The 12,232-nt window shown below is 36.7% G+C and overlaps 1 long non-coding RNA gene across 1 annotated transcript; it reads left to right on the forward strand.

Annotated features, from left to right (window-relative positions):
* Positions 1–1,069: 1,069 nt before the first annotated feature.
* LOC139946591 (uncharacterized) lies at positions 1,070–6,560 on the forward strand. The gene is made up of 4 exons (XR_011787272.1): positions 1,070–2,032; positions 2,207–2,324; positions 2,491–2,622; positions 3,045–6,560. It is a non-coding gene; the product is annotated as an uncharacterized lncRNA (long non-coding RNA).
* The last annotated feature ends 5,672 nt before the right edge of the window (positions 6,561–12,232 follow it).

The raw sequence follows: 12,232 nt of genomic DNA on the forward strand, positions 1-12,232 counted from the left end.
TTCCGCTACATTGACGACACCTTTGTGGTTTTGGCCCAACGGCAAGACAGCACTCCAAAAGTTCTTCCATCAACTGAACAGTCAATATCTACGTATCCGATTCAACATGGAACAAGAACAAAACAATGCTATCTCCTTCCTAGGTGCCGAAGTAACATGACAAGCTGATGGCACTCTAGCCCACACGGTACATCGCAAGCCAACGCACACCGACAGATACGTTCACAACTCATTATTCCACCATCCTCGCTTCAAGTCTGCTGTCTCCAACACCTTGGTCCGTTGGACCTTGGACACCTGTGACAAGGGCAGCTTGAAGCAGGAACTACAACACATCAAGACATCATGTCAACTTAATGGCTACAAAACTTTCAACCTCAGCGAGCCCAAGCCAAGTCTCACACCAGATGAACTACCAGAGTTCAAGGCTGCAATCTCCCTCCCAAACATTGGCCTATCTTCTCACAAGCTTCAACGTATCTTCATTCAAGCTCAAGTCAAGACCTTCCACACAGCATCAAACAAGATTTAAGCATCACTCCACACACACAAGGACAAGCAAGACACTCGAGACAAAGCCAGCGTTTACCACATTCCCTGTGATTGCTGTAAAGTATACATCGTGGACCAGGGCGCAGTATCTCAACAAGAATCAATGAACACAAAGCACATGGCACACTGGAACACCTCAACAACTCAGCCATCAGCAATCATTCACACGAACACGACAGCATCATCAAGTGGAATCAAGCCAAACTCATAGCTCATGAACAGTCCTGGCACCAATGCAGAGTCAGCGAGGCCATCGATATACAAGCACACCATACAGTTCCAGAAGACATCGGTTTCTTCATTAACGACATCTGGTCACACATCCTCAAGCCAACCCTTCCAGCAGCAGCTCACCACAAGAATGGCACACTCCAATGCACACACATCCAGCCAGCAATCAACTCACATGCATTACCGGCCTAGAACAGCTTTGATCAATCCCGCCCAAATGCTCATCCATCCAGCACTACTAAAGCTCGACCATCGCCTGTAGTCCAGCATTCTCCTGAAGACGAGCAGAGTATACTGTTTACTACGTTGAGACCAAACCGGGTCTTTCCAGAGCCAATACTCACCTTAAGAGGTTTACACATGGTTGTCCCCGTAAATTCTAATTTCTCCACACCACGCAAAGTTTCAAACAATACATATCCCAGATGGGATTGAAGCGCAACAAACCTAGGTAGAATAGCTAGAGAATGATCTCTTTATACTCAAAACTCTATTTCGAGATGCATTTTTCTCATTGTCTGTATTTTTTCTTTAATTTTTTTACGGCGACGGTGATCCATCTGCCTATGGGAGACCAATGGAAACAGCACATGCCATTCCAGTCGCAACCATGAAGACATGGGAGCTGTGTATCTTTGAGGAAAACGACAGGAAAAGGTAAGTTTATTTTAAGGTGGATTGATAGCTTGGGAAGTAATGAGGGACCGTAAGTTGTTGAGATTTATCCTGAAATCAAGATTATGTCTAGATTTAAACGGGGCTCCATGCTAAAATTTAGCTTTGCAAATCACCCGTTTTCCAATTGCTAGAGTCCTCATGAAAAAAATCTAAACCTTGCAGCATGAATATTTTTCTATGGTGAAAAGTATTTAATGAGAATAATGATTTTGTAATGACTTGATTGGCATATATTTCAGGAGTCTGCAGTTCTGCTGGGGATGTGGTGTACTGCCGATGACCAAAAGCCATGATGCAACAGTGCCTGACTATGCGGACAGCATCCCAGCTGTCATTTAAGTGCACCAAACATAGGCAGATAGCTAGAGAATGATCTCTTTAATCTCTAAACTCTGTTGGCGAAGTGCATTTTTCTAATAGTTTGTATTTGTCATTTTTTTTTACGGCTACGGTGAACTGGTTAAATGTATGTTTAACCATCTGCCCATGGGAGTCCAGTGGAAACTGCACATGCCGGCCATGAAGTAATCATTTGGACCTTTGTACGCTGTGAGGAAAATGACAAGACAAGGTAAGTTTATTTTTAGTTTGATTGATGGCAAACTTTGTGATTTTGACTGGAGCATAACTGTTTTCCTCTTCTGGATTAGTGATGTGAAAAAAACATGAACTATAATTGTTCTACAGTAAAAAGTATTTGGTGAAAATAATTATACTGAAATTTCTTAATTGACATATATTTCAGGAGTCTGCAGATCTGTTTGGGATACCTGCTGATAACAAGCGCCAACATGAAAACGTCCGAGAGGATGCCTGCCTATGCGGACAACATCTCAGTTGTCATTGAAGTGCACCAAACATAGGTAGATAGCTAGAGAATGATCTCTTTAATCCCCAAACTTTGTTTCACAGTGCATTTCATTTGCTTGGATCCTTTTTGTTCTTAAGCAGCTCTATGAAATTTGGCCCTGATGATCCAAGTCTTGATATGGTTTGTACTGATGCGAGTACATTGTAATTTTCTTTAAGATGATTGTGACGACTGCGTGTCAACATGGACCATGAAGATGTGACGTCACAGTACAGAGAGATACATCATGGCTTATGAGGAGATAGCTATATTCCTCAGCTACTCACCAGGGTCCTAAGTGGAATTTGAAGGTATGATCTGTTTTAGCGAAGCTTGAGTTGAAAGTTTATAAATCCATTTAAGTGCAGAAAATAGACATTTCTTATGTTTCATAATTCAAACATATACCTTAATAATAATAATAATAAACAGTTCTTATATATAGCGCAAATTACAAAATAAAGTCTCTAAGGCTTCTACGATTGAAAAGATGGGTTTTAAGTTTAGATTTAAATGTTCCATAGTCTTGGAGAAGCATATTTGAAGGAGCGATGACCGTTGACCTTGCCTGAAAACTGTATGTTAAAGCGTGCGCCAGGACGGTCACCGAGTGAGGGATATGCATACTTAATAAAAAGCAATTATTGATATAGTATACACACATCTTTGACCTTTAAATCCAAATCTCAATCTAATTAGTTTTTTCTTTCTTTTTTGATCATGTTTAATACAGGATTAACACGATCGAACATCTTCGACTTGGACACGTTATGCAACACCAATAAAACACCTCATCTAAGGCGTCATGACAACAGATGAACATTGTCAACAGAATGAACCCCAAGAATACAAACGAGACGAAGAGGCAGACCAAGTTGGCGTTAGATGGATGACATCAGAGAATTTGGAAGCGTCACGCAAGAACGATCAAGGTGGAATGGTGATGAAGAGGCCTTCCTTTTGCAGTATGTAGCGACATTATCTAGATAGATAGATATTTTGCCACTTACACAAAAATATTTGCTCAGTACAAAGTCAAGACAACATTAAGGTTATTTGTTAAAGTAAACTCAATACCAATAAAAAGTAAACAAGTGTGTTAAGAACTGTATATAAGTGGTGATTATAATGAAGTTTTGTTTTGTAATAATGAATTAAATATAAATTGTAACTTATATTTTGTGTCACTCTGTAATTCAATTAGTTATTATTCTAATTGTTTACATGGTATCTGTTCTGGGGTACCCTCACATGGTGGCCACCATGTTTGTTTACTGGTTACTATATGAAGACATGTAAATATCGTGACACACTTGGGGTTTATAACTCTTTTATATCAAAGGTCATGACCTTGTGGATGTGTGTTTGAGTACTCATTAACCAGGTTTATTATTACAAAGGTCTAGACATTGTTCATGGTATTTATTAAGGATAATCAGTCTAGTTTTTTAGTACTCTTAACAATGTTAAACAAGTGTGTTAAGGACTGTATATAAGTGGTGATGTATGTAATGAAGTTTTGTATTGTAATAATGAATTAAATATAAATTGTAACTTTTATTTTGTGTTACTCTGTAATTCAATTTTTTATTATTCTAATTGTTTACATGGTATCTGTTCTGGGGTACCCTCACATGGTGGCCACCTAGTTTTTTTACTGGTTACTATATGAAGACATGTAAATATCGTGACACACTTGGGGTTTACTCTTTTTAAAGTTTGTAATATCAAAGGTCATGACCTTGTGTGTGTTTGAGTACTCATTAACCAGGTTTATAATTACAAAGGTCTAGACATTGTCCATGGTATTTATATGGATAATCAGTCCAGTTTTCGAGTACTCTTTACGTCGTTAAACAAGGGTGTTAAGGACTGTATATAAGTGGTGATTTATGTAATGAAGTTTTGTATTGTAATAATGAATTAATTATAATTGTAACTTTTATTTTGAGTCACTCTGTAATTCAATTATTTATTATTCTAGTTCTGGGGTACCCTCACATGGTGGCCACCATGTTTTTAACTGGTTACTATATGAAGACATGTAAATATTGTGACACACTTGGGGTTAAGTAACTCTTTTTAAAGTTTGTAATGTCAAAGGTCATGACCTTGTCTGTGTTTGAGTACTCATTAACCAGGTTTATTATTACAAAGGTCTAGACATTGTCCATGGTATTTTATGGATAATCAGTCTAGTTTTCGAGTACTCTTAACGTCGTTAAACAAGTGTGTTAATGACTGTATCGAAGTGGTGATTTATGTAATGAAGTTTTGTATTGTAATAATGAATTAAATATAAATTGTAGTTTTTATTTTGTGTCACTCTGTAATTCAATTATTTGTTATTCTAATTGTTTACATGGTATCTGTTCTGGGGTAACCTCACATGGTGGCCACCGTGTTTCTTTACTGGTTACTATATGAAGACATGTAAATATTGTGACACACTTGGGGTTCAGTAACTCTTGTTAAAGTTTGTAATATGACCTTGTGTGTGTTTGAGTACTCATTAACCAGGTTTATTATTACAAAGGTCTAGACATTGTCCATGGTATTTATATGGATAATCAGTCCAGTTTTTTTAGTACTCTTAACGTTGTTAAACAAGTGTGTTAAGGACTGTATATAAGTGGTGATTTATGTAATGAAGTTTTGTATTGTAATAATGAATTAATTATAAATTGTAACTTTTATTTTGTGTCACTCTGTAATTCAATTATTTATTATTCTAGTTCTGGGGTACCCTCACATGGTGGCCACCATGTTTTTTACTGGTTACTATATGAAGACATGTAAATATTGTGACACACTTGGGGTTTAGTAACTCTTTTTAAAGTTTGTAATGCCAAAGGTCATGACCTTGTCTGTGTTTGAGTACTCATTAACCAGGTTTATTATTACAAAGGTCTAGACATTGTCCATGGTATTTATATGGATAATCAGTCCAGTTTTTGAGTACTCTTAACGTCGTTAAACAAGTGTGTTAAGGACTGTATATAAGTGGTGATTTATGTAATGAAGTTTTGTATTGTAATAATGAATTAATTATAAATTGTAACTTTTATTTTGTGTCACTCTGTAATTCAATTATTTATTATTCTAGTTCTGTGGTACCCTCACATGGTGGCCACCATGTTTTTTACTGGTTACTATATGAAGACATGTAAATATTGTGACACACTTGGGGTTTAGTAACTCTTTTTAAAGTTTGTAATGTCAAAGGTCATGACCTTTTCTGTGTTTGAGTACTCATTAACCAGGTTTATTATTACAAAGGTGTAGACATTGTCCATGGTATTTATCTGGATAATCAGTCCAGTTTTTGAGTACTCTTAACGTCGTTAAACAAGTGTGTTAAGGACTGTATATAAGTGGTGATTTATGTAATGAAGTTTTGTATTGTAATAAAATGAATTAAATATAAATTGTAGTTTTTATTTTGTGTCACTCTGTAATTCAATTATTTGTTATTCTAATTGTTTACATGGTTTCTGTTCTGGGGTACCCTCACATGGTGGCCACCGTGTTTCTTTACTGGTTACTATATGAAGACATGTAAATATTGTGATACACTTGGGGTTCAGTAACTCTTGTTAAAGTTTGTAATGTCAAAGGTCATGACCTTGTGTGTGTTTGAGTACTCATTAACCAGGTTTATAATTACAAAGGTCTAGACATTGTCCATGCATGGTATTTATCTGGATAATCAGTCCAGTTTTTGAGTACTCTTAACGACGTTAAAAAAGTGTGTTAAGGACTGTGTATAAGTGGTGATTTATGTAATGAAGTTTTGTATTGTAATAATGAATTAATTATAAATTGTAGCTTTTATTTTGTGTCACTCTGTAATTCAATTATTTATTATTCTAGTTCTGGGGTACCCTCACATGGTGGCCACCATGTTTTTTACTGGTTACTATATGAAGACATGTAAATATTGTGACACACTTGGGTTTAGTAACTCTTTTTAAAGTTTGTAATGTCAAAGGTCATGACCTTGTCTGTGTTTGAGTACTCATTAACCAGGTTTATTATTACAAAGGTCTAGACATTGTCCATGGTATTTATATGGATAATCAGTCCAGTTTTCGAGTACTCTTAACGTTGTCTTGTCACTAAACAAGTGTGTTAAGGACTGTTTATAAGTGGTGATTTATGTAATGAAGTTTTGTATTGTAATAATGAATTATTTATAAATTGTAACTTTTATTGTGTCACTCTGTTATTCAATTATTTAGTATTCTAGTTCTGGGGTACCCTCACATGGTGGCCACCATGTTTTTTACTGGTTACTATATGAAGACATGTAAATATTGTGACACAATTGGGGTTTAGTAACTCTTTTTAAAGTTTGTAATGTCAAAGGTCATGACCTTGTCTGTGTTTGAGTACTCATTAACCAGGTTTATTATTACAAAGGTCTAGACATTTTCCACGGTATTTAATAAGGGTATTCAGTCCAGTGGTTTGAGTACTCTTAACGACGTTATTTGATTACAAGGTTATGACATTGTTTATGGTGTTTATATACGGTTTCGAGTACTCATTAACAAGGTTTTGTAATTACAAAGGTCATGCCATTTTCTAGGGTTTTTATTAAGGGTGTTTGATTACTCATTAACGATGTATGATCTCTTTTAACTGTTAATTGTGGGGTGGGAGATGACAACCTTCACGTGGTCCACCCTGTTGTTAACTAATTGTCATCAAACAATAGAGCTTTATAACCATGTTTATATAGCTCTATGCACCAAACCAATTTTTTAATGACAATGTCATGACATTTTCTTTGGTGTTAGAGAGTTTGGGTACTCATTAAGGTTGACATTGGTTGTAGTGTTAATTTAGGATGTTTGAGTAATCATTAACGATGTATTAAGATCTCTTTTAACTGTTAATAAATTGTGGGGTGGGAGATGACAACCTTCACGTGGTCCACCCTGTTGTTAACTAATTGTCATCAAACAATAGAGCTATATAAACATATAGCTCTATGCACCCAATTTGTTTTTTTAATTACAAGGTCATTACATTTTCCTTGGTGTTTATCTATAGGGGGTTTGAGTACTCATTAACGATGTAGATTTTAAATGATCTCTTTAAACTGTTATTTGTGGGGTGGGAGATGACAACCTTCACGTGGTCCACCCTGTTGTTACCTAATTGTCATCAAACATTAGAGCTATGAACTATACAAGTTTAAAGCTCTATATGCATCTAACCATACCCTTTTCATGAAATGTAAATTGCACATAGCGCGTGCGTACTAACATTTTGGTTGGCAAAAAATGTAGGAACATCAATCGGGCTGTTTTATACACGAGTAATGGGTGCGTGACGCAAACGCGATTGTGTGTCTGCTTATAGTGCACAACTCGGCCTCGCTACAATGGGCAGCCCGCCGTATCGATACCTCTCGTCACTAACCCCTAGTAGTGATGTACTTGGAAACAACGCTAATTGGCTCAGGAAATTTGTTTTGCATTAGATGTCAAGTGCGTGCGCGCAGAGTTTTATAAGATATTTGCGTGTTGATCACGCCCGCGTTTTTTATGACACCACACGCTTTTTAAAAACAAAAACAAACACATTCAAACATTTCTACGTTCTGTGTGTGGGGGGATGACATATATGGACTGTACCACCAATGGTACATGGTTATTTTTATATGGAACAAATAAAGTTATTAACAACAATGGGTTGCTGTTTGATGCGTTTAAAAAATGCTGGAAAGTTGGGTAGGCTTACATGAGTGACTTAATATAACACATTCTGATTCTGATCACGATTTTCCAAAGAAACTCTGCACGTCAGCTTCATTATCTCGTAGTTGTGCACTGACTGAGCCAAAAGGGAATTAATGACTTGATGAACTTTTAAGAATGTTCATGATCAGTCCATGCACCAAACAGTTCATGACATGTTCATCACAGCAGTTTCATCCATTCCATTAATGGACAAGTTAAAAAAGTTTTGTGTGTTTTCATAAAAGTCAATTTATAAGCTTTCTTTGCAGTTAATGAACTCTAATGAATAATCATTACTCAACTGTGTATTAACCTAACTCCCTGTTTACATTTTTCTTCTAACTTTAATTATTTCCAGTTTCTGTATGTCAGTGATAGTAGTGATCATTAGTATCATGATTACCAAGCACTTTACTCTGACAAAAACAAATTCTGCCCTTTAGGTGTACAGTAATTAGTTTTAAAAATTTTCAATTTATTTGCCAGGTTAACATTACGAATTACTATAAAATAAAGAAATTGATCATGTGAAACAAGAAACTGTGTGATGTAGAATGATCATTGTAAAATAATAGAAAACACCCTACCATGTAAAACACTCTGCATTGTTTTTTTGTCAAAGGAAAATGTGCCTGGGTGAATTATGATTAATTTTGTTCACCTAAAAAAACTCGGGCAAAATCCGAGTCGGTTTACCTTGATTTTTGAAACTTGGCACGGTAACAGTTTTATTAAAGAGATAGTTACACAGTAAGTAGTAGTGTTTGTTTTGAAGAACATCGTTGGTTATCAACTCTTATTCTAGAAATTAAACTGTCACTTTGTATACAATGAAGTAGTAAACATAGGAAGAATTTTCCCTGACGGAATACAATATAGAAAGCGTTACGATAACGCCTCTTATAGTATTCAAATTTGGGGGGTCAAGCGTTTGAACCAAGAAGTGAATGATATCAAATTGCATTGTAGGGCCTACCAACTGCTGTACTCCTTACCGCACTTAAAAGTTTTATAGCCTACAAATTCCAGAGTTGAATATGGTCCAAATAGGAAGAATAATTTCTTTAGACACACAATCTGAGATAATAACCGCGGAGACGCTTCTTACATTCATTTTTTTGGTACATGGGGTACATGGGCTCTTATCACATGGGCTCTTATCGGCTAAGCCATACTTTTCTGTGCTTATAGCAAGTTTTTGTGCTTACCGGCATAATGAAATTAGGCCTTATACATTCCAGTCTATTTCCTGGCAGGCAATACATTTCACTGCTCATGATGAACAATTTTGTATAATAACGACCAAATATAAGGCTTGATTTCTAAATGTTGGTCAATTGTTTTCTTGTCTGTCTCGTCTCATGCAGTGTTTTTTCTTACAAGCTATTGCTTACCAAAACGGCCCCGTACTCTGTTTGCTTATTTATGTTTACTCTTGCGTAAAGAATGTTTTTGATTTACTCCGTAATACACGTAACTTTTGTTATTCTTTTATGAGAGTGTGGAAATAAAGTATGAGATCAACTCTACCTTGCACAAAAGTGTCAAGCCATAATGACATGTAATTTCACCATGCCATTGGCAGCAACACATGATTCGTACACACACACACACACACGCGCGTTGCTGGCAACATTGATGGGACCAACTGTTTTGTAATAGGGGTGTTCAGGGATATATTCAACTATGTGTTCATGATCTACTGTACAGCGGGCGCGGCGGTTCTAATAATTTAATACCCCATACCATACTTAAAGGATTGGAAACAAAACCATCATTTTCTGAATAAAATCAATATATCACTTGAACATTTATTAACAACAAATTGATCAAACATCATGAGAAACAAATGAAACTTTTAGTTGAATGAGAGTTTAAAAATATTTGTGTAACACATAGAGCAAGGTTTTTGTAACATTTCACAATAACAAATATAATTTTGAAAGAACTATTACAAATTATTGTTTACATTGTAACCAGTCACAGGCTTAAGACGGCTGTACAATAAACTTCTGCATTAACAATTAAACAAATGCCATAGTATTGGCTTTTGAAGAAATCAAGATGATGAGTAAACATTGACTATTCGTTACCTTGTAATAATTAATCAGAACTGCGACAACAACAAGGGATCCGTTCGAAGTATTGACAAAATGTGTTTATTCAATGTATCCCCCCCCCTCCCATTAAAGGTTATCACGAAAGCCCCACACACATGAATCCCCACACAAGGAATGAACTGGTGCAGCGAACCTACAGCAAATCGTGGCGGGCTAACAACAATTTATGCAGTTTTTAAACGGCTATTTTCTCATGTTCTCTTCAACAAATCAAAAGTTTATTGACACAGATTGAGCTACAGTGCATAATCTTTATAGTGGCACCTTTATTGTGTGAAAATTCAAGAGAATAGGGAGTCAAAACTTACGTGAAGTTAAGCGTCGATTTACGTCGTTCATTGTCTGTCGGAACCGTCTGTCGCATGCATGTGCGCTATCCGTAGCATTATGTTTGTGCACAACTACTGACGAATCATAAGCACTGTTTCAAGTTCTATCGGCAAATAGACAGGGGGTGAATATGGACCAATAGCATAAAGCTTTACATAGCCATTTAGCTGGTGTTTTACCCCTTCTGTTGCTTGTTGAACGAAGGCTTTGCACTGCGGATTATAAACTGTGCAAGTCTCGCGCGCACCGGAGCGAGAAAACACGACAACTGAAGAACTTTATTTTTTTATGAATCAAATCTTTGCTTTAATTTATTCTTAATGCCGAACAAAAATACCCTATAGAGCTTGTTGAAATTAGTTTTAGCTTTTTATAATACACAATTATCGGTTATAGTCTATTTATTGACAAAAGTAAAACTCTGGGACAAGGATGTTTGTTTGATCTTAAATTTAAACCCCTTTTGTAAATCTACGCCCGAATGTGAAACTACTAAAAGCTGGTTTAATACGCGGACGCACGATGGTCGCAGGGGCGTTAGATAAACGCGTGACGCAGTTTAGAGAGGAAGCCGACCGAAGCCGACGCCTAAACGACCAATGAAAAGGCTTTTCACCCCGCGCGACCAAAACAAACGTCTCGTAAGTTTCGTGATCGGAGATGGGCACAAATTCTTAATTTTTACCAAGTAACCTGACCCGAGGTCAAGTTTAAATATCGGTTTTTTACTTTTATATTATGATGTTAATTAGTATTACATTTTTAACAACATATGGTTATGTCATTTTTATGGTCATAAACTACATTAAACTAAAGTAATGGACGAAACAAAATCTCCCCAACGTAAAACTCCATAAGGTTGGGACCACAATGGTCCCGGAAGTTCATATCCGCGCGAGACTTGCACAGTCTATTGGAGTTAGCGTGTTTTGAGATTGCGACGAGCCACAAAATGTTGGGTATTGACAGCGTTCTCCACACAACTTCTGAGAAGATTGTCAATCAAACAAAATGACAGAGGTTTTCATTGTTTAAACAAACTGAAATTTCCACAGACAAAAGTTAAATATTAATTGTTTGTTAGTTTGCCATTTGAACGAAGGAAATGCATTTAAAACGCCCTGGTGGTTTAAACGTAAGCTTGACGGGAAGAATTCAAATAGTATTCTTGAATTGAAATTGAATTGAATTGAATGGTTCAAGTGAAACTATGACTTATTTAATTTCAATAGAGGGCGCTCTTCAAATTTAGGTTCCAAGTCAGAACAAGATGGCGCCTCCTAGTAGACCATAGAGTTATATATAAGAACTAGAGGGCGCACGAGTGATGCTTCGTGCACAAACGCCACGGGACCACAAGATGACAAGCGCCTCATTCTGCAGGCGCGTTGAATATGAAATACACGTTTGAGGTTTTTTTTATTAAATGCTCACGCGCGCGATGCTGTTTGTTCAACCAGGTTCAACTTACAAAATGGCCGCACAAACACACGCTGTGAGATGCCAGTTTTGTCAACTTAGAAAATGGCCGCCTGGGCGCATAGACCTTATCGCAAATACCGGGGCGCGCGCGTAAAGCTTGGAATTAGGTGCATTGTGGTCTAGCTGGTAGCAAAGTTTGATGCATATCTATCCCACAATGCACCTCATTCAACAGTCTGCGCTTGCGCATTGGTATTTGCGCTTGCGCATTGGTATTTGCGATAAGGTCTATGCCGGAG

This window comes from Asterias amurensis, chromosome 13 (genome assembly GCF_032118995.1).
Source record: "Asterias amurensis chromosome 13, ASM3211899v1".
Classification (NCBI taxonomy): Eukaryota; Metazoa; Echinodermata; class Asteroidea; order Forcipulatida; family Asteriidae; genus Asterias; species Asterias amurensis.